This window comes from Pteropus medius, unplaced genomic scaffold (genome assembly GCF_902729225.1).
Source record: "Pteropus medius unplaced genomic scaffold, Ma_sr-lr_union100, whole genome shotgun sequence".
NCBI lineage: Eukaryota > Metazoa > Chordata > Mammalia > Chiroptera > Pteropodidae > Pteropus > Pteropus medius.
Window position 1 is genome coordinate 41,086,219 of NW_024349800.1, and position 22,575 is coordinate 41,108,793.

Here is a 22,575-nt window from a genome sequence, read left to right on the forward strand (position 1 = left end):
AAACTGACCCTATTCTGGCCATTTAATATGCAATTATTATGCCTAAAAATGCTTTTTTCTCTATCCTCATAAGCCTAAAACACCAGAAGCAATTTGCTTTCATCTGGCAAAGATAGCACCTTCATGTCCTACCTCTGAGCTACATCGATTATCTGCTTCTTTTACATGTGAGAAAAATTGATTTCTGTCTTGTATAAGTATCTCAGGTCTCCTACACCAACACCTAAACAAAATTCCTAACAGAAGTATGGACTATATCAAAATTCATACCATAATCAATGGATATGGAAAGCGGGTCTTGGGAATATTTGGGCCTTTGCTATTTAATAAGTGCCCAAGAATAAGAATTCAAAGTCAGATTATTTTTCTCAAAGACTATTAGAAAGACTATCTTAATTGTAGTAGTTCACATGCTGCTGGTACACATGCAGTCAATTTGGTAGACCAATCAAACATCTTAACTTTTTTTTTTTTTAATCCACCAAAGTGGTGGTTAGGCTGAATTAACAGTTGTTGCATGAGACTGACAAATCAATTCTAACCAACAGCCCTGAATAGATTCAGCCTGTGCGACTTAACTGCCTTTGATAAACAAAATGTCCTCATTCCCACAATACAATAACAATTTTTTAAGTTGGTTTTTTTTTTTTTAATTGTACACATAGCCACAGACCCATTCCTTTTCTCTTGGTTCTAGAACCAGTACAGAATTTACTAGTTTGACTAAAGGCTTAAGCTCTCTAGACCTCAGTAGTGAAAGAATAATAACACTACATTCACTATAAATTCCATCAGTAGAGGAGTTATGAGATGAATAAAGACATATCGGGCCAATTTCCCATTTTATGTAAATCTAAGGCAAAGTCAAAGTCACAGAGGATTAGAACCATGGGCATTGCTTTTTAGTTTCCCAGAAGACAGAAACTTTATCAACATAAACTTGGCACAATTTTGAAACATAACAGTATCCATCTTATCAGCCATTGACTTGCTGTAGTAAGTTGTGGTATTTTCCTTATTATTTTATGCCCAGAGCCACAGAAAGATTAATGTTACAAGTTAAGCAAATCATGTGATATTTACAGCTTGTACTGCTGGAGAATATTAAAATTCTTTCCTAGGTCCAGATTTCTGAGGACCACAGGAGAAGGTCACACATGTGCTGTGGAGACAGTCAGTGCACTTTCTGTAATGTTTAATCCACAGATTAATGTCAATGTTCAAAAGCAGGAAAGACAAGGAAAAGCTGCCATCTGTCATAAGAGCATGAGTGTAGAGTAATGAATCAATTGGAGAATATTCTATTTATGAATAAGAAAAGAAGATCTGTACTCAGCTCTGGGTCACAAATAAGCATCAGTTTTATAGATGAAAAGGCAGCAGTAAAATATCACTTCCCAAGCGACCTTCTAATTTCTGGATTTTCAAAATATCACCTCCATCGAGGAGTCTTGTTGAGAATATCAGCTACATGCCAGAAGAGCGACCGAGGCCCATGAGATGCTTTATTTTTGTGGCATGAGGGAAGAAGGAGTGAGTTCTAGGTGATGCTGTAATCTGAGTGTCATGGGACACGTTTTTAGTGCTGGACCCTCAATTATCTATGAAGAGTAGCAGAGTATGCCACTTTAAAATATGCCACATTGGCACATTGATTATTTTGAGCTAAAGACAATTGAGAAGAAGCAGATAAAAGAAAAGTTCTCTGCCCTTTCCCTATTTGTCTAAAAGCAGGATATACATTTGTAGAAATGTCTCGCATCCCCACTCTTCTAGGAAAGACAAACGTTAATCATGGGAAACAACTCTAGACCTTTATTAGCCTGGAGACAGAATCTACATAACGAACTTTACTCACTAGCCCTTATCTTCCATTAGTTCACTCGGTTTGCCCCCATAGAAACTCAAAGTCCCTTTCCTTTGTCTTGTCACTTTTCTAAAAATGCATTGTTCTACTGTGAAGATGCTATAGAAGTCCAAGATCTAACCACCTCTTTAAGTCACTCATATCTGAGTACTCTCATGTATATGCATGGAGCACATGTTAATAAACTTCTTTGTTTTTCTCTTGTTAATCTGTCTTTTGTCAGTCTAATTTGCAAAGCCCCAGCCTGAAAAACTAGAAGAGTAGAGGGAAAAATAATTTTGTTTGCCCCCTATAACTAGATTAGGTCAATTGTCATGCATACCTGAACAGTCACGAGGGATCAGAAACAGGACTAGAATGAAAGATACACCTAGGATAAGACAAGGAGTCCTCAATGAACTCCCCCACAACCACGTGGAAAATGCTGTTTTCCTCTGCTCACTGGCGCCTCCTGGCCCTCAGAGAAATATTTAGATTTCCCAGTCGGTTCCAGGACTCTGAGGATGCAGTCTTGGAGAAGGAAAAGATAAAGACATAAGGGGGGGATTTGCTTATGAAAAGAGACTGGGCAGATGTGACAAAAAGTACAGGGAGAGAGAAGAGTAGGGGAGGAGAGAGAGATGGAGGGGGAGATGAGAGGCACCAGAGCATTGTGAAACCAGAGAGAATTGAAGAGGGAAGGTGAAAAGGGTTTCCAGAAATGCTGCTGGGTGTTCTGGTCTCAATTTCTTTTTATATTGTTTTGTGACTATCAGGTAAAAATTGGGCTTCCTTTTCATTACTTTGGGCTCCTTGGGCTGTTTCTTTTTTTTTCGGTGTCCTTGTAGAGGTTGGACCACGTGGGACCTCAAGAGTACTCAGCTGCCCCTGATTTAAGACCCTCCTTATCTGAGCCCAGAGGACACTTTTCACCAAAGCTGCCAATAAATAATAGTGCAAAGAGTAGAGGCTCAAGACAGAATGGTTATTTGCAGAAAACTAGAAAGCCAAATAAACATTGAGAATATACCACCATAGTCAATGCTACAAAATAGGAGAAAATGCATAGTGAGGGAGGCAACACACCAGCCAGAGAACCAGCCTGGGCAGTAGAGCAGCTTCTCAAACTGTAACCAAACACAATCAGCTGTAGATTTGGTTAAAATGCAGATTCTGCTCCTCATACCCATTAAGATGGCTACTAGCAAAGAAAAAAAAAAAACAGAAAATGCAAGTATTGGCGAGGATAGAAAGTATAGAAAGAAGATGAAACCCTTGTGCACCGTTGGTGGGAATGGAAAATGGTGCAGCTGCAATGGAGAAGAAAACAGTATGATATGGTAGGTTCTCAAAACTTAAAATTAGAACTATCATACAATCTAGCAATTCCATTTCTGGGTATTCCCAAAGAATTGTATACCCATGTTCCTAGTAGCTCTATTCACAATAGCCTGGAAGTGAAAGAAACTCAAACGCCCACTAACAGATGAATGGATAAACAAGCCATAGTATATACACACAATGGAATATTATTCAACCTTAATAAGGAAGGAAATTCTGACATATGCTACAAGGATGAAACTTGAGGACATAATGCTCAGTGACATAAGATGGTCACAAAAACACAAATACAGTATGATTCCACTTACATAAGGTACCTAGAATAGTCAAATTCATTGAGAGAAAAAGTAGAATGGTAGTTACCAGGGCCTGCGACAAGAGGGGAATGGGAAGTTGTTGTTTAATGGGTACAGAGTTTCAGTTTTGCAAAATGAAAAGAGTTTTAGAGATTGGTTGCACAACAATGTGAATGTACTTACTACTCAACTTTACACTTAAAAATGGTTAAGATGGTAAATTTTATATTATGTGTATTTTACCATAATTAAAATTTTTTAAATGCAAATTCTGATTCCATAGATCTGGAGTCGAGTTAGAGATTATGCATTTCTGGGGGATCATTTTCAAATTCCAGAGCCCAGGCTGCACCTCAGACCCATTAATCACAACCTTGGGGATAGAACCCAGGCATAGGTGGATTTTGAACTTCCCAGGTAAATCCAACGTGTAGACATGTTTTGGAACCACCGTTCTCCATCTCATTCTATGCTAATAAAGAACTGATTGGACATCCCAGAACAGAGGTCTCAATCCAGGCTGCAATTGAGAATCATCAGAGGAGCATTTAAAAATATTTCACTTTAGTTCCACCATTTCCTAGCCCACCTCCAAAAGATTCTAATTTAATTGGTCTGGAGAAAGGCTGGGGTATGGGTAGTTTTTAAAGTTTCTCAGGTAATTCTAATTGAAAACTCCTAGCTGAGATGTCGCATGTTAACCCTAGCCTTCTGCTCAGCCTGCCTCTCTGCAGTCTGATCTACCCCAGATTGCCCTCTGCCTGTCCTCTGTGCCAGTCCCGGCATCCCACACTCTGACATCGGTTTGATTATCCAAGCATTAAAGAGTGGCTGATGATTAAGAGAGCACAGTACCAACTAATCAAGTGTATCCAGCAGGCACTGAATGCTGTCAGAAATCACAGATTCACTCCTTTTGTGCCAATTAGCTTCATGCCCAGAAAATTTTGATTTGTGGCCACAAACCACAGTTTCCTTTAGCCTCACAAATGCATGTCACTTATTACAAAAGAAGTCAGAAAAGTGGTGCTTTGTTCATATAATTTGTGAACTGTGGGGGTGGAGTGGGCAGGAAATTTGGAAAATATGTGTATAATGGTTAAATTTATGTGTCAACTTGACTGGACCACAGGGTGCCCAGATATTGGTTAAACATTATTTCTGGGTATGTCTGTGAGTTTGTTTCCAGATGACATTAAACATTTGCATCTATAAACCGAGTAAGCAGATTGCCCTCCCCAACATGAGTAGGCCTCATCCAAGCCATTGAAGGTCTAAATAGAGTAAAGGGTCGAGTAACAACAAATTTGCTCTCTATGCCTGACTGTCTTTGAGCTGAGACATTGATCTCCTGCCTTCATACTTGGACTTGGATTACAATCATACCATCACCTCTCTTGGGTCTGGCCTCCCTTAGCCTCCTTAATTGTGTGAGCCAACTCATATGACCTGTGAATATAAATTGTGGCTCAAACAATTATGAAGGCTGAGAAGTCCAGACAGAGTCCATGGTATAGTATACACACACACACATACACGTGTGTGTGTGTACATGTACACATAATACATATATGTATATATTGTGTATGTATTATATGTATATATGTATTGTATATTTTATATGTGTGTATACAGTGTGTGTGTGTATATATATATATATATATATATATATATATATATATATATATAGTATACGTATACACACACACACATGCATCCTAGTGGTACTGTTTCTCTGGAGAACTCTAATACAACGTGCCCTAGTAGTATTTTATTCATTCATCATTAAAAATATATATATTTCTTTTTTCATTCATTCATCATTAAAAATATATATATTTCTTGAGAACCCACTATGTGCCAGGCATAGTTCGAGGTACTTGAATAAAATCATCATGCGCTCTTTCAGCTGCAGAAGCCACCATTTCCCATATTAGTATCAAAATCCAAAGACTTGTACTTTATATACAATTTAAGATACAGATTCTGTACAGATTAGTAGCAGTGCTTATTAGCAAACCTTCAGCAATCAGGCATCATAGTAAGTCTCTGCCTGCCATCTCCAATGTTAGACCTAGGTTTATGCAATCTCTAAGTGTCAGGCAGGGCTAAGGAGAAAATACACTTTATAAACATTGATTGCTTCTTGTTACACCTTGCTAGTGTAATCTGTGTTGCAGATTAGAATCAACATAATATCATGGGTAATGCCAGGCAAATGGTCTAAGCTGCAGTGATGTTTTTGGTTTTGTTCTTCGGGAAGTTGCTTTAGGAAAGGCATAGCAAGACCTTGTATTTTCTTGCCAGAGTTGAAAGAGAGAACAACTTCTTTGCCCTTTCCTTTTTCGAATAATAAATCATGAGTAATAGACTACTTCACTGCATTGGGTATGACTGCTCCTGGCCAAAGAACATTTAACAAAATTCTGTTAAGTCACAGAGTTTATTTATTTATTTTAGCTCCCTTTGACATTTCGGATCAAAACCGTAACTAACAGCAATGTTTGGGACAATTACATTTAGAATGTACTATTTGTAAAGAACCTAAGCCGTGACCTTTCTAGAAATAGGCAGTTGTACACACCCACCTATAAACGCAACTCTTCCAAGCACTAGTTTATCTGCTGATTACATGTTGGCTTCTCTCACCTGCTATATTTTACTATAAATCTCTCATGGACAGAGGCCTTGCCTGTTTGATAGGATATATTTCATGCTTGCTGAGCTGTTAGACTTGTCATGACTCTGATTATTGTTCACTCACTTTCTTTAACATTGAAAAGGACAGACTGTGGAAGAGACACTAGCCACTTATTCTCCAGTTAATCTTGAATGCAGAGGGGTCAATGGAACTTTCTGGGTCCTGGGAGGATTTCCTACTGAGTGAATAGTGAAATTCTTGAGTCACATCTGCAGCCTTCTTACTTGGTCTAAATCTCTGGACTGAATGTGGCTCACTCTTTCGGAATCACCAGCCCCTCATCTGGAGAAAGACATCTCACACTCTGAAGTCTGCTTGAACACTCTGGACTGAGTCTCCATCTCACTTCTCTGGAAACCCCTAACCCTAGACCTCTGTGCTGGAAAAACTTTTTCCTGACTAGGATATTATCTCTCATGTTCACTCAGGAGTAAAATTGAGAACCTTGGCCAAAAGACTTAATAAAGCTTGTAATTCATCTGATGATGGAACCAAGAGATGAAACTGTGGTTTTGATTTTTTTTTTTCCCCCATGTGAAGGAACAAGAATATGGAGATCATTATGGTACTACTAACTGACTCTGACCCTTTGGAAAACCATTTTTTCCTATGAAGTTTAATGTTGACTACAAATACTCCTTATTAATCTCATTTTTACTTTTTCCTGATTTTAAATATTTCCATCATTGCTATTGTACTTCTCCAGGTTAATTGTAGAGAAAGGTGATAAAATTTTTTTTGAGTGCTTAACTCAAGGGTGGTTATAATTTTAAACGTGCAAGTACTTGAGATTAGGATGCATGAATTGCATCATAATGAAAGCTCAAAGGAACTTTATTTTGTTCAACTAATATTTTTGTGTTTTCCTCAATTGGAATATCTTTATTCTTTTTCTCCGAATATAAAATAATACTTGCTCATGATAAAAACTTCAGGTAGTATAGGAATATATATATATGAAGGAGTAAAAATTATCTACAATCCACTATCCAATAACTTCTGTAAATTTTTTAAAATTGAGATATAGTTCACGCACCATAAAATGCATCCTTTAAAGTGAACATTTAAGAGGTTTTTAGTATGTTCACAAGGTTATACAACCATCACCATTAATTATCTAGTTCCAGAATTTTTCTATCATGCCAAAGAAACCCCCACACCTTTCAGTTTCTTCCCTTCCCCTGTCCCCCCAGTCCCTTGCAAGCACTAACCCACTTCCTGTCTCTGAATTTCCCTATTCTGGACATTTCATTTAAATGAAACTATACATGTGGTCTTTTGTAACTCAATCCTTTCCCTTAACATAATGTTTTCAAGATGCACCCACGTTGTAGCACATAACAGTACTCCACTCTTTTTTATGCCTGAACAACATTCCATTGTATGACTATACGACATTTTAAAAATCTATTTATCATTCTTTGATAAATGTTTGGGTTGCCTCTACTTTGGGGCTATTATGAACAATGCTGATATGAACACTCATGTACAAGATTTCATGTGAACATATGTTTTCAATTCTCTCGGTCTGGGAATATTTTAATAAATAACATTTCAGGTTTTTTTCTCTGTATATCTATATTAACAGATAAAAATATTGTGATACATTGTATATTTTCCCCAACTATGTATTCCCCTTTCTGTAGGAGAAATAATTTCTGTAGACAATCAGTTGCCAAAAGTCCTGCAATAATTTCCGTGGAAAAAAATATATAGCCTCCCTCTATCATCATGTCCAGCATGTTGCTTGCCTTGGCCACTGGTCTGTGAGTGGATGTAATGTTACTGTGACTGAGCAGCAGTTTTACAGCCATTGTGAGTTCCTGTGAGCTGTCTTGCTCTTTCCCTCTGTCATGAGTAGGAAACTGCTTCTTCAGCTTGGTTCTCAGAATAAGAAGACTAAGGAGCTGAAATGCAGCTGACTGTAGCCATTAACAATATATCAAAGAGGAATAAATTATTATTGTAATCCACTCTTATAGAGATTTAGGAGTCATTATTTCTGTAGCAAAGCTGACTAATGCATTAATAAATAGTTTATTATCTATTTTTCCCACCCAATGATATAGTGTGGACCTTTTTAAAGATATAAACTTCTAACAGTGGTGTTAGTGAAATTGAAGTCTAGAGTGACTTACTTGTACCAGGTGACAAAATTAGTAAGAGAAAGTCAATTTTATATTCCTTTTCTGATATGCAATCCAGTTTTCTAATTAAAGCAAAGAAGAGGGTAACCTTAGACATTTTGCTGAGATTACAGGACATTTATAAAGAACCTTATGCAACCACATGATTGTAGGGCTGAAAATTCCAAACTCACTCATGCTGTACTATTAAGTTAATACTAATTAGAAAATTGTAAAAAGCTGAAATATGTGTGTTGTGCTTTTTTGCAAAAAGTTGTTTTTGTTTTTTTTTTTAAGGCGGGGAGCATATTATAAACATTAATCCTTATTCTTTATTATCGCAGCCTTCAAATTTGGGATCACTACTGACAAATAAGTAGTTCTCTGCTTTCAATGCATTTTTCGTGCTACTCCATTTCTCATGATTCAACACAATTGCCTTCCTTTTCTTAAGAGGCTGGATGCTTAGCCTGCAAGGGGCCACAGATGAAAGGAAGTCTTGGCTAGCATCTGCCCACTTTTCATCTGCTTTAAGGCAGTATTTCCATCTCTTGTTCTATCTTAAACTCAAATAAATAACAGCTTTGCATAACTAGTTTTCAGGAAGAAAGGGTTTCAGTAAATCGTCACTATTATTTAATTAGAGCTGACCCCTTATGAATCGCCATGGTTGGAGCACTCAGTTTTCAGTCTTGATATCACTTACAGGTGGTAAAATGGCCACTGGTGGTCTTCAGAAACCTAAACTCTGTTAAGTCCCCCTTATCCACAGGGGGAACACAGTCCAAACCCCCAGTGAAGGCCTGAAACTAATGTAGGGAGTAGACAAGAGAATTAAAAATGTTAATCAAGCCACAATCAGAGACTGCAAAGTGCTGATCAGCCCTGCAGCCAGGCCAGGAGGACACCTGCCTTCAAAACAAAGGAAGATTTCTGCTGGGATTGCTAACAACCCATTCCCCACACCTGTTAAGGGAAAACATGAATAAAAAGTCATTCCCTATGGCTAAAACCGTGTGGAATCTATGGATTAAAGGCTGGGAACTGCCAGAAGGCCTTTCACTCAACATATTCTTACCTTTTCACGCTACCTACCCATCCCCTTCCTCACTGTATGTCCATATCAAAGGAAATGGGTTAACAAAGCCTTTTAAACAATAATTCACGGGAACTAAAGAATGATATATAAACTGAATTCCCTGAACACTCAGCCCCCTACTCCTGTCTTTCTAAGCCTCTCTTGGTCCCTCTCAGTTCCTTACTCTGTCTCTCTCACTGTCCCTCTCACTCTCTGCCTCTGAGAGATCATGCTCTGTCTATGGAGTGTTACTCCTTTTCTAAGAAACTTACCTTTTGACTCTAACTTTAGCGCTGTGTGTTGAATTCTTTCCACACTCTCTTTTCTCAGTTCCGGGCTTGGGCTCCCCCACACCAACCTGGGGAAATTTGCCCTGTCCTGCATCAAAACCACAAGTAGTACCGAACCCTATATATCAGGAGTCCCCAACTCTGGGGCCACAGACCGGTACTGGTCTATGGCCTGTTAGGAACTGGGCTGCACAGCAGGCGGTGAGCAGCCAGTGAGCAAGAGAAGCTTCATCTATATTTGCAGCCTCTCCCCCAGCGCTAGCATCAATGCCTCTGCTCCACCTCAGATCATCAGGCTTTAGATTCTCATAGGAGCACCAGTCTGTGGTACCAAAAAGGTTGGGGACCACTGCTATATATACTATTTTTTCCTATACATACATGTCTATGGAAAAGTTTAATTTACAAATTAAGCACAGCAAGAGATTAACAATAATAGCTAATCATAAAACAGAGCAATTATAACAATATACTATAATAAGAGTTATGTAAATGTGGTTTCTCTCAAAATCTTTTATTATACTCACCTTTTCACTTAAAGAAAACACTTTAGGGCTTCTCGCTGGCATATTCCAAATTTCTAGCATCACTACTCTTGGGCGTTGGGGCCACTATTAAGTAAAATAAGGGTTACTGTACACAAGCACTGTGATACAGCAACAGTCGAAAACCAAGATGGCTACTAAGCGACTAACGAGCAGGAATGTGTAGAGCATGGAGATGCTGGACAAAGGGATGAGTTACAGCCCGAGCAAAATCTCGCGAGATTTCGTCACGCTACTCAGAACGGCACACAATTTAAAACTCATAAATAGTTTATTTCTAAAATTTTCTATTTAATATTTTGGAACTGTAGTTGACCGCGGGTAACTGAAACTGCAGAAAGTAAAACTGCAGATAAGGCAGGATTAGTGTACAGGGGGAGTTTCCCTTCTTTATATCATACTGAGTAGGCAAAGCTCCATTAAAAATCAATGATTTTCATGCTTTAATAGAAGTGAGAATAGTTATCTAAGAGTTTTATTTTTTTCACTTATACACATAAATGTGCAGCATACTATTGGAATGCTACAAATTGTTAATTTTTTTACCAGATCAATTTTATATTTATTATAACAGGCCTTTAGAGATTATCTTAGACTAATCTCCTCAATTTACAAACAAGAAAAATAATAACCTCGAAACTTAAGGGCGAAAAAAAAAAATCTTAATTGCATTTCCTAGGTCATAAAGTGAGTGGTAGAGCTGTGACTAGAACCCTTGCCTCCTGACTCTCCACCCAGTGCTCTCTTTTCAGTCTGTGCCACTTCCTTAGCAAGCGTATAACCAAAAGGGAATTTGTAAGACTCGTTTAAGATGGGAATAAGCTATATTCACTGAACCTTCTAGAAAGTTAAACCACCCTTGTAAAGTGCCCTATGAGTGTTCATGAGTCCTGCCAAGCACTAGGAACAAAGATATCTACTAAACTGGTGAATGGGAACAGACACAAACCTTGATCTGGTGGCAGAATTATGACCAAGTAAGTTTCTCCAATCCTCATGTTGTCCCCGCAATGAGACAAGCCAGGGCTAGTCGGAGACAGTATCCTCAAGAGCAATAGAACAAGGAAAACTGAGAGGGGGCAATTGTTGAGACACTGCTGATGTATTAACTCCTGAGCCCAGTAAGATCTAGGTTTGGTCTATGAGAGATCGGAGCAATCTTGGCCTCTCTGGTGACCATGAGGTTAATCATTCTCCTCATGCAGCCAGGAGCCTCCAGTAGTGGGATCAGAAGGGAGAGCAACATTCTCTGGCCTGATTCACCAGGATGTCCACATTTTGCCAAGATCCAGGTGTCCTCTAGAACTGGGAGAAAGGTCAGAGGAAGCAAGATCCTGACAAAATGGGGTGGAGGGAAAAACAAAACTCATCAGGTAACATCAAAATAATACTATCGACTGATTCAAGCTCCAGCGTCCAAGAGGGAATTAGAAATGCCCTTCATGGGAGGCTGACACAGGACTTAGTCCATTTGTTTTTAAACCATTGGGTTATTCTTAGGCACAGGGTTTCATAAGGTCCCCAAGATAAGCCAGTGTTTGGAAGGCTAAAAAGGTGAGACACCCAGGCTCAGTAATAGGACTCGTGGAAAAAATTAGGTCATTCATTGTTCTAAGGCCTCAGAGGGTCAACAGTCTCAATGTTTTTGCTCTTTTAGCTTTAGACAGTCACTGGGAGAATGGGGTGGGAGAAGGAAGCTCAAACTAGAAAACAATGTGGAAACAGACATGGTGTGAATAATCATAACAGAAAGATCTTTTTTACATAAGGAAGAGTCGTAAATCAGTAGAATTCTTGGTAAAGACCTCTACATAGATTATTCTTGACACTTTAAATTTCTCTTTTCTCTTCTCTCTCAACTCCCCCAAATAGCCTCTGCTCACTGAAAAAACAAATTCAAAATGCCAAATAAATCTTCACTCTGACTATAAAACTCCAATGTGCAGTCATTCTGTCACTGTTTGTTATTAAGTAATTTCTATTTCCAAAATGTATTTTTTTTTCTCTTCCTTTCAAACTTCCCTCACCTTCTATACTCCCAATCAGCTGCTTCTCAAAACATACCTATTAGGCAGAGACTTTTATCTGCACATTCCACTGGAATGCAGAAACTGAGTTTAAGTGGCAAGATCAAGGACACAGAGCCAGGCAAGGGCAGAGTAAGAGCCTGGAGGCCCTACCACCCAGGGCTCTGCATGCTTCATTATTACACCGCCTCTCAAAAACCCTTGCTGAGACTGGAGTTACTCCAGCTTTTATTGTCGCCATTAAAAATATTAATGGTCCAAGAAACCAGAGGACCAACTAGAGTTTTCTTGAAATACCTAACCCTGGTTGAGGCACACCCAGTGTGAAACATCATTAAACTCCACTGCCCATTGACAAAGCAAGACAAAAGAGCTGCAGAGTCCTACTTGTAAAACTAAAGATATAGTCAAAGTCACCCTCATTAGCCTGGGCTTTTCACTCACTTTGCAGTCACTCTTCTATTAATAAGGTGGCCCCATTCCAATAGCACTCTGGTATCAGCATCATCACTGATGTTTAGATGTGTTTAACTGCTGGCTTTTTTTCCCCCAGAAGGGTTTTGGTGACTCACTCCTCTATTTCATCATCCCCTTATAATTACATGCTTTGCAATTACTAGTTTCACATTTATAATGGGACCCCAATGGAAAGCTCCAACGGCTGGGTTCAGAAGTGTCATTCTGCTCAGGGAAGCCAAGCTATGTGGGCTCCAAGTGTGAACCCACCGTGGGGAAGCTCCCATAACCAATCATAAAGAGACGTGGTCGGCTATTGGACTTCTTGACCATGAATGATCTTGTGCTGAGAGGATCACAGCTACTACCTGAACCTTATTAGTCAGGGCAAAAACAGGTGTGCTCCCCTGCCCACCCGGGCTTACTATTGAAGATATCTATCAATATGGCAACACAGATCTCATGATCTAAACCAGTATTTGGACTGTTCACTGAGAAACTAGGAGCTATAACTTTAAATTCTAATGTTAATCAATCATCCTGAGACGTTTGATCCCAAAGCAAAAAGTCCTCAAAGGTGATCCTAGGTGACATTCGCTTGGATTTATCTGACAACAGCATGCAAAGGAAGACCTGTTTCCAAATCTCATTTCTATCCACACCTAGCCATGTAACCAAGTCACAGGACCACTCTCAGCCTTCTCAGTTTTTTTGTCTGGGGAAAGGCAACACTTTCCGCTTTACCTTCAAGTATTTCAACAATGACATTAAGTAACAAAGGCAAAGACACATGGTAAAATGTGTTCCAGAGAGAGATGATTGTTATTTCTTTATTCACTTGTGCTACTATCCTGCCATGTGAAAACTTGAGGATTCTGGTCAGCTAGAGCCAACGTCAGCCAAAAGATTTTAATCATCGCGAATGAAAGCTAGTAGTTGTCCATTTGTAAGGGTTCTCAAAAGTCTTGTTGAAATTTCTTTTCTTTCTAATAATAATATATTTGTATGCCTCTTGATATAATGCCCATGAGAAAGACACTTTACCCTCTGTGTATTCTTTCTCAAACCCATAACCCTAGTCTGGTCATGAAAAACATCAGTTAAATCCAAACTGAGGGACTTATACAAAATGCTTGATCAGTTTTAGGTCATGAAAAAACAAGACTAAGAAACTATCATCGATCAGAGGAGTGAAAGGAATCACAATAACTAAATGTACTGTGGTATCCTGAATTGGATTCTGGAACAGAAAAGGGGTATTAGGGTGAAAACTGGTGCAATCTGCATAAAGCCTGTAGGTTAATTAATAGTAATATACTGATGTTAATCTCTTAGTTTTGACGAACATACCTTGGTTATGTAAGATGTTAACATTAGGGAAACTAAGTGAAGGGTACACAGGAACTCTCTGGACTATGTTTTCAAATTTTTTGTAAATCTACAATTATTCTAAAATAAACAGTTTATTTTAAAAAGAGAGAGAGACTTATAAACATATCAGCCAATCATATTGTGGAACATTATTTGAATCTTGATCAAACGAACTACATTGACTCAAAAACAACACAGGGGTTAGGGGCACTGACTCCCCACATAGTTAAAAATCTATATATGTAATTTTGACTCCCCCAAAATTCAATTATTAATTGACTGGAAGCCTTGTCAATAACATAAAGAGTCTATTAACATATATTTTGTATGGTATATGTATTATATACTATATTTTTATAATTAAGTGAGTTAGAGAAAAAAGTGTTATTAAAAAAATCATGAAGAGAAAATATATTTAGAGTACTTATTGAAAAAATATGCACACAGTTCAAATTTATGTTGTTCAAGGGCCAACTGTATTTTTAAAAATTCATTTATGAGACAATTGGAAATTTAAACACTGGTTATTTGATTATATGTGGAATTAATTATTAATTACTTTTAGATGTGCTAATTGTATTACGGTAGTTTTTTTTAAAGGAGTCTATATTTTAGAGATACAAACTAAAACATATATAGATGAAATAATATGTCTTGAATTTCTTTCAAAAATAACACAGGAAGAGGAAGTTGGTGCAGATGTTGGTTAACTGAGCCATGAATAAATGATTATTGAAAATGGATGATGAATATATTGGAGCTCATTATTCTGTGTTACCCTCCTTTGTATATGTTTGAAATTTTTTTTGAATTAAAGAAAATTAATTTAAAAAATCCAAAGGAGAAAAACTATAATCCCTTACATTTGATCACATAGTATTAGCTCTGCTACTGTGTTCCTACCCTAACAACTCCCCAGTTATTTTCACTTAGTCTCTTATTCTCACCAAACCCACAGGTCAGCTTCGGGGTCAAAGTTCTCTCTGGACGGTCCACTCATGTGAGCCTCTGGAACTTGGCTCAAAGGTACTAGCACATCATCATCCAGCTAAGAAACCCACTCCAGAAACCGGGGTGGATTTCCCCATACTCTGGTGGCCACTGGGGCCACCCCAGCTCAGCAGTGAGAAAAGGGAGTGTTTATCATGGGTCAAATGGCAGCCCCAACCTTCAGCCAATTCTGTGAGCAGAGAGGTCCATTCTCTTTCTCCAAGTGATGGTTTTGACATCTTAGTTCCTTTTGACCTCAAAGCAAATTGGATCTGAACACAGACGAGCAAGAAGAGAAGTGATGACAAGTCAAGGCTTAATGTTAATGTAGAGCTTTTTCTTCCCCAACGCAGAAGTCTTATTAAAGAAACAGCAGGATGCTGACAGGAAACTGTTTATAAGTAGAAATAACACTTATTACAACAAGGCAGAACAGCAGGAGGATAGGTTTGTTTGTTTGTTAATTATATCTGGTTTTATTTTCTAATGAGTGCCTTAAGAAAGGCGGGAATCATTCTGACAGCTGTTTAAACCAACGTTTAAATTCTCTTAGAAAGATGATATGGAGTAGGAGCAATTGGACTCTATGAAGCAAGAAGAGGTCTCCTCTGCCCGCCTTTTGTTCATCTAACATGTGAAGCTTAATTATGTGTAATCCTGTGAATGAAGTTCTAAATTCCTGTTTTAATGGATGCCTGTGTCAATAGATAACAGAAAGGTTTTTTGTTCACCTGTAGGGAAGGTATTGATGGAGACATAACATGGAAGACATATGTAATTTGTCTATATTGAAGAAATATAATGTTTAGCTCTTCTATGTATGACATCACCAGAGAGGAAAAAAAACTATATTTGCCTTTAAAGGAAAGTGTTAACTTTATCCAGATTAACTTTAACTGAATGCCTACACAGTCATGAAAAGATATACAACTTTTGAAAATGAGGACTCATATGAGAAAGTAAAAAAAAGAAAAACCTCTCAAGGAAGCAGGGTTGGGAGTGAATTAACCGCAATTGTGTTTTTAAATTGCCCTGGAGAAAATTAAGCCTTCTGGTTTTTTGTCAGAAATAACTAATTATTAAAAGGAGATAGCATAGTTCACATCTTGGCATTTTTATCCAGAAATGAGATTTTACATTATATATTTACACTCTGTGTTTTTATTCTTTTTTTTTTTTAAGGGCACTTTCTAGTGTAACTATAAATACTTGCAAAACCGATAGAGATAACTTTGGAAGTCTGATCTATGCAGACACAGCAGTTTGAATCATTTAGACCAGAGCAAAAATATATGTGATGTATAAAATATAATAATTGAGGAGGAAAGCAGATTTGTTAACTGGATAATCCACAGCGTCCCCTCCCTTTTTTTCACTTGTCATTTCCCTTCCACCCCAGACTGAAGAAGGGCCCAGTTGGGACCCCCGTGGTAGAGGTCTCACAGTGTCCCAGGCCTCCCCTTTCCTTACCCTGTAGCTTAACAATAGATTGTCTCCTGCAGCTTGACTCAGAACTTAGAATGGCGCCTGTCATAAAAAGTTGTCCTGAAACATATGATGAATACCCTTATGCTATTGATCACAATCTTTATGGTCTAGCATGCTTTCTAGACTACTCCTATCTTTATTCCTGGGTTACTGACACCACCAGAGAACCATATCACCAGAGGGAAGGCTCCATGAAACAGAACAGACCCTCCCCCACACCCCTCAACTATCACGTAGCCTCTGGAATAATGCTCAGATTTTCCCTTAAATACTCTAAACCGGACTGAGAATGTTAAGGCAATTTTTGAAGGTGTTAACCTGATGCCTTCTGAGATCTCTGGTGCTCTGACAATAAACACTTATTCTAAATAGCCCAACTCCTGTGTTGGTCTATTAGCCGAGCGGCACAGGCAGCAGGAGCTCCGGACTCAGCTGCCCTCCAGTTTCAAGACCACCTTAAAAACTTTGCTTTGAATGGCACCTCCTCCGGGAAGCCCTCCCTGGTAAATTGACCTGATCTTTTTATTCTGCTCCTCACTGTCACAAGAAGCTAGTGTGTGTTTTATATTTGGCCCTTAGTAGCTTGTTTTATATCATTATTAAAGTGTTCTTCTGCCTCCATGACTTTATTTATCCCCTATTGAGAAGTTCTTTCAGGATTCCATTGTGTTTTCTGTTTGTTGGGTATTTTCTTAGGGTGCTCTCTGTCAGCAAAGATAACTCCCAGGAATATCACCTATCTACTGTGTAGAGCCAGAATCAAATTGATTGCCTTGAGTCTCTTCTAAAAGATTTTTTTCAGGTGGAGGGGGAAGGAGGTGAGATTATATAAATAATTTTAATCAGATTCTTTTAAAATCTCTCTGAACCTGTTTCTTTATCTGCTATATAGAAATAATGTGAAATTCCTTTCCCTTTCCCCCTCTCCTCTAAAAAATACACTGAATATTCTTGTTTACATTAAGTTAAAGGTTTCTTCAGGCTTGCTTAAATTTTACTAATAAACTCAAAAACTAATCTATGGGCTAGATGCACCAGCATCTGAGAAATCTCCCTGGAGTTTTCAAGAAAACCAGTGGGAGAGGTCATGCTGATAGTGAGGAGAGGCTGTATGTAAATAAGCTCAGGTGTGGAGTTAGGAAAGAAATCAGGCTGAGGGTTGAAGCAACTGAAGAAAAGGGCTAAGAGCAAAACTTCCGGTTCACAGCACCAGTGATGTACCCCAGCTGCCTCACCGTGGTGACTCTGGGGAGGGGAGAAGCCCAAGAACAGGAAATTAAGTATTAAGCAGAGAGCAGTTGCCGAATGCCCAGTGACGGGATTCTCACTGCTTGTCCAGCACTCATCAGGCTGGCAGCATCTTGCTATTTATTGCTTTCTGGACCTCAGCTCCCACATCTGTAATGTGAGCAGGGCCAGCTTCATGGGTTTGAATCATATAGACTTGGTTTAGTGCTCTGCTGACACCATCTTGAAATTCTTAATAACAAGGCCTTGTTTTACACTTTACACTTGGCTCCACGAATAATGTAGCCAATTATGAAATTAAAGGTGGAGTATTAAGTGTTTCCAGTTAAATGTATTGATGCATTTATTTTATTTTGTTTTAAGCTGTCTATAAAATTATCCTGTGAAATCAGGGCGATGAGACAGTGAAAGAGAACACACTTTAAAGTAAACATGCTTTATTGGCAAATGGTGTGGTAGTATTGGTCAATTGGCTAAACCAATTAACTGATAAGGTTAGCTTAACTCCTCCACATAGATTGTCATAGCAATAAGATACTGAGTTACGTACTAAACAATAAAATTTATAGTGAAGATAATTGAATCTTCTTGCTCTTTCATTGCCAGGAGATGCTCATTCTCATTGAACAATACAACATCAAAATGATTGTTGTATTGTTCAATGAGAATGAGCATCTCCAAACAATCTATGATTGTTTTAGTTTCTAGTTTTCTTAATTATGTCAAGATCATAATAATGTTCATAATAAAAAGTAAATGTATTAAAGACTGAAAATGAATAGAGATCTTTGTTAGACTCCGGGATTTCAGATTTAGGGTTCGGATCAAGGTCAAGATTAAAGTTAGAGGTTGGGATTAGGGTTAAGGCACAGTACTAGACCTGGAAATATTAAACACAGGAACTTAGACTCCTTGTGCATATAAATAATATGTATACGCATGCGCATATACACGAAATAGCAAAAGAACAAAGTCTTGGTTAAGAGCCAAGGAGCCTTAGAGTCACAGAACTTTGCAGGAGTAAAAGGGAGGGGAATATCAGGAACCATGAAGCCAGTCCAAGCCATCGTGGTCCCCTTGGTGGCAATGGGGTGGGCCCCACGGTATTACCTGAAGTTGGTTCCTGTAAGGAGTCACCAGTGAGTCAAGGAATGTGTAGTGAAGACCCATTTCCCTGGAGGCCCTGGCTAGTACTATGTAGATGCTGAGGAGAACAAGCTGTTTCTGGCTTCCACATAGCTCCAACCTAAGTGAATGAAGAGCACAGATATTATGACTGAAGCCTCACCAGTAAACCACTAGCCCTGCCCTCTGCCAGCGGAATGACAGGAGGATGCTCAAAGATGAGTCAATAGAATTTTCCTTCAGTTACTGATTGAGACAGTTAAAAATGAGAAAAATATCAGTCAAGGGAATCAAAAGTCACGGTGTTCCATCAGAAAGAATGCCCCAGAAAGTGGTGAAGTGAGAATGTGGCCGAGGGTGGGGGCTCTAGTTTTACTCATTACCTGGCTGCCTAGCAGTCCCAAGATCATCCCTATTCTATTTGTTCAGCATGATAGTCACACACAAAAAATAATAATAATAATAATTATTATTATTATTTTAGGCTATTTTTCAAAAGTAAAGAAATATACAGTATAAATTTGCCTTACTTTAAGCAACCCTGATTTTAAAAACCAAAACAGATAAATCACTGAAAAATTCTTGACTTTATAAAATGTCTCACCACAAGATGGCCTTAAAAAGTAAACTCCCGTAGTAGTACATTGTAGATAGAATTTGACTTACAAAAAGAATTTATATGCAACAGTGAAGCAGAATTATCTGCTACAAGAAGTCAGGTAGACTTGTAGCTGATCCAAAGCCATAAATAAAATCAGAAACAGTCATTCTTCACCAACATTATTCAATTGAGAAATCTAGAAGGGCACTCTAAACTACAATCTTCCTGTCACTGGCTATATTATTAGACTGCAGCTATCCAGTTTCCTGTATGTTGACAGGAAACTGATCTCCTGAAGTAGAAAGAATAAGACAATATATAGCCATGAGATCATTTCTTCAGCCCCACTAAATATTAGTCAAGGCCAGTTTGTCTATTCATAGCTACTTCGACTACAGTGAAAAATCTGAAGTAACAGACTGGCATGCAGTAATTTCCAGGGAAGTTCTAGAATGGAGTATTTAGATGACGATTTGTGAGCAATTAGAAATTAAGAAGTGACCACTCAGAGTCAGCCTAGGTTCACTTAAAAAAAAAAAAAAGATAAGTGACATCCCTTTTTTTTTCCAAGTTACTATATCAGTAAAGTTGAGAAATGCCATGGATGAAACTTAACTGAAGTTTAGCAATGCATTTGATTAAGTCATGAAATTGTCATAGACATGGTGAAAAAAAAGTGTAGGTTCAAGAAAATGCAATTAGATGATTTTATATTTTCTATACTAAATGGTTGATAAATAGACTCATGTGAACCCTGGAAGAAGACCCCTAATAGTAGGGGTCCCAGGGCTCTGTCCTGCTTAGCATTTCATCAATGTCCAGAATAAAGATTTAGAAAACCCTGTTATCAAAGTCACTTAGTACACAAAGCTACATGTTAGAAAGCAGAATCTAGATTCAAAAAGTTTTAGTAAGATAAAAGAATCAAAATAAAATATCATTTAAAAGAATTAAATGCAAAATTTTATATCTAGGATTTTATATAAAGACAAAATCTAGCTTGACAGAAAGTCATGTAACAGAAAACTAGGTGTTTTTGTTGGCCACAGATTTCACATGGGCCAATAAGGAAATGTGGACTTTTTAAAACAACGAAAAGCTAATAGATTCTTAACAGTTAATATTTATTTTCTCCTTGGTTATCAAGGATTCTTATTATCTTTATCCTCTTCTGAATTTTTCAAATTTTCTACAATGAGCATATGTTATTTTTATAACAAGAAAAACTACTCTTAATATTTGAAAATATTTGAATGTCTGTCTATGGAGTAAAAGTATGAAGTTGGATTAGGCTGTTCTATATAGTCTTAGAGGCTAAAACTAGGAAAAATGGCTTGAAGTTACAAAAGACAACTTTTTCCTAAATATCCAGCTCACAGTGGAGTGAGTGCCTATCCCTGGAAGTGTCCGCATAAACACTGGCTTACTACAGGGGTGGCATAGCGCAGCAGAGTTGTTAAAAGCTCTCACTCACCGAACTGCCTGGGTTTGAATCTTGACTGTGCCATTTACAACTCATATGTCTCTATCTATAAAGGGTACACGATGGTAACTACACTTATCATCCCTTAGGATTGGTAGGCATTAAATGGGTTCATCCAAGTAAATGTTCTTAGGACAATAACTGACCTATGCTCAATAAACATTAGCTATTATCTGTCAGAATTGGTATGGAAAGGGTTTCTGCTTTGTTTGAGAAACTAGACAAAATGATTATTAAGGGTTCCCTCTAATTCCATGATCTTAGTGTTCTAGGTAGGAGATCACCCTGCCTCGGGTGGTACTCTCTTATTACCTAAGCCTGAAGTTCTATACAGAATTCTCAACCGTTATTAAGCTAAGTATCAGTTTGATGACGTGGGGCCTAGCATAAATGAATCCATTTGAGGCCCATTGTTTTGTTTTTCTACGCTGACAAGAGGAAACCAATTGAGACGTAGAGATTAAAAATGAAAGCATAATGAGAGAGCATGTAGCACAGCAGAGAGATAAGGGAGTGGAAAGGATAGATGGCTGGGGGACTTGACTTTTGGCCACGGAAATGAACAGGTATATTACCTGGCCCCAAGGAATGGCAGGAATGTTGATGTTATGACAATGCTGGTGAGAAATGAAGCAGTTGGGGTCAAAGCTCCATGTTGCTCCCTGGTTTAGAATGCCATTCAAAATATTTGTGAGGAGTTAATAAGATATTAGAAGAAATTCTAGTTCAAGTATTTCAGAGACTGGGTACTGCTCAAAATAAAATAAAAAAAAAAAAACACACAAAAAAAACCCGCCTCTATGGGTGAGAGTTCTCAGGGATCATTCCTGTGTTGAAATCCAGACCAATCATTTTCTGAGGAAATGATATTAGGGATGTTTTCTCATTCAAGTCACAAATTATTTCCCAGAACCATAGTGTTTTGCAAATGAGGAAACTGAGCTGCATCCCTATCTATGGCTCATCTCAACCAAAACAGAAGAATTTAGAGTTTGCACAGGTTCAACTTTCCCGTGTTTCATAAAGTGAAGAATACCTGCACTGCGTCCAGCCATCATCTGAGTCACCCATCTTCAGACACCCATCACCACTTCTGAAGTCACAGCAGGGAAGGAAATCCACTTTGTCTGGAGCATCATTGGATGCCAGGCTCTGTGCCAGTTGCTCTTGCAGACATTATCTCATTTAATCCTATGACATCTGAATCTGAGCTTCTACTCAAGATGAGAAAATCTGCTTTGCTGCTTTGCTGAGAGCTCCAGGCTGGTTCCTTTACCTCCCTCGTGGCCTTTATGTATGGCCCCAGGCTAACCTGGCCTGCCAGGCCCATGATGAGGTAGGTGTTTGAGTTTATAGCATCACTTTTCCCTGAGCATTTCCTTATGCCCAGCCAACCCAGCTGCTGGGAACGGTTTGCATTTTTTACCTTCTTAGCTTTCCCGTTTTTCCCAGTTGTGTTTCAGACAAATATTTGTGACCATTGCTCAATAAAACCAAAGTACACAAATGTCATGTGCTAATTTAAAAAAAAAAAAAAAAGAAGGCAGGAAGGAGGGTTTTCTG

At 38.3% G+C, this 22,575-nt stretch overlaps 1 protein-coding gene across 2 annotated transcripts in view; it reads right to left on the bottom strand.

Moving 5' to 3' along the window:
- The window catches only part of TMEM178A (transmembrane protein 178A), a 148,508-nt gene extending 125,976 nt beyond the window's left edge, over nucleotides 1-22,532 (bottom strand). Inside the window, exon 1 of one of the 2 annotated variants that reach the window (XM_039887349.1) lies at nucleotides 22,049-22,532. The gene's annotated coding sequence lies outside the window, so the exon portion shown is untranslated. Of the gene's footprint in view, nucleotides 1-11,172; nucleotides 11,343-22,048 lie in introns of those variants that run through there. The other variant, XM_039887350.1, reaches the window with a different exon arrangement.
- Nucleotides 22,533-22,575: the final 43 nt, after the last annotated feature.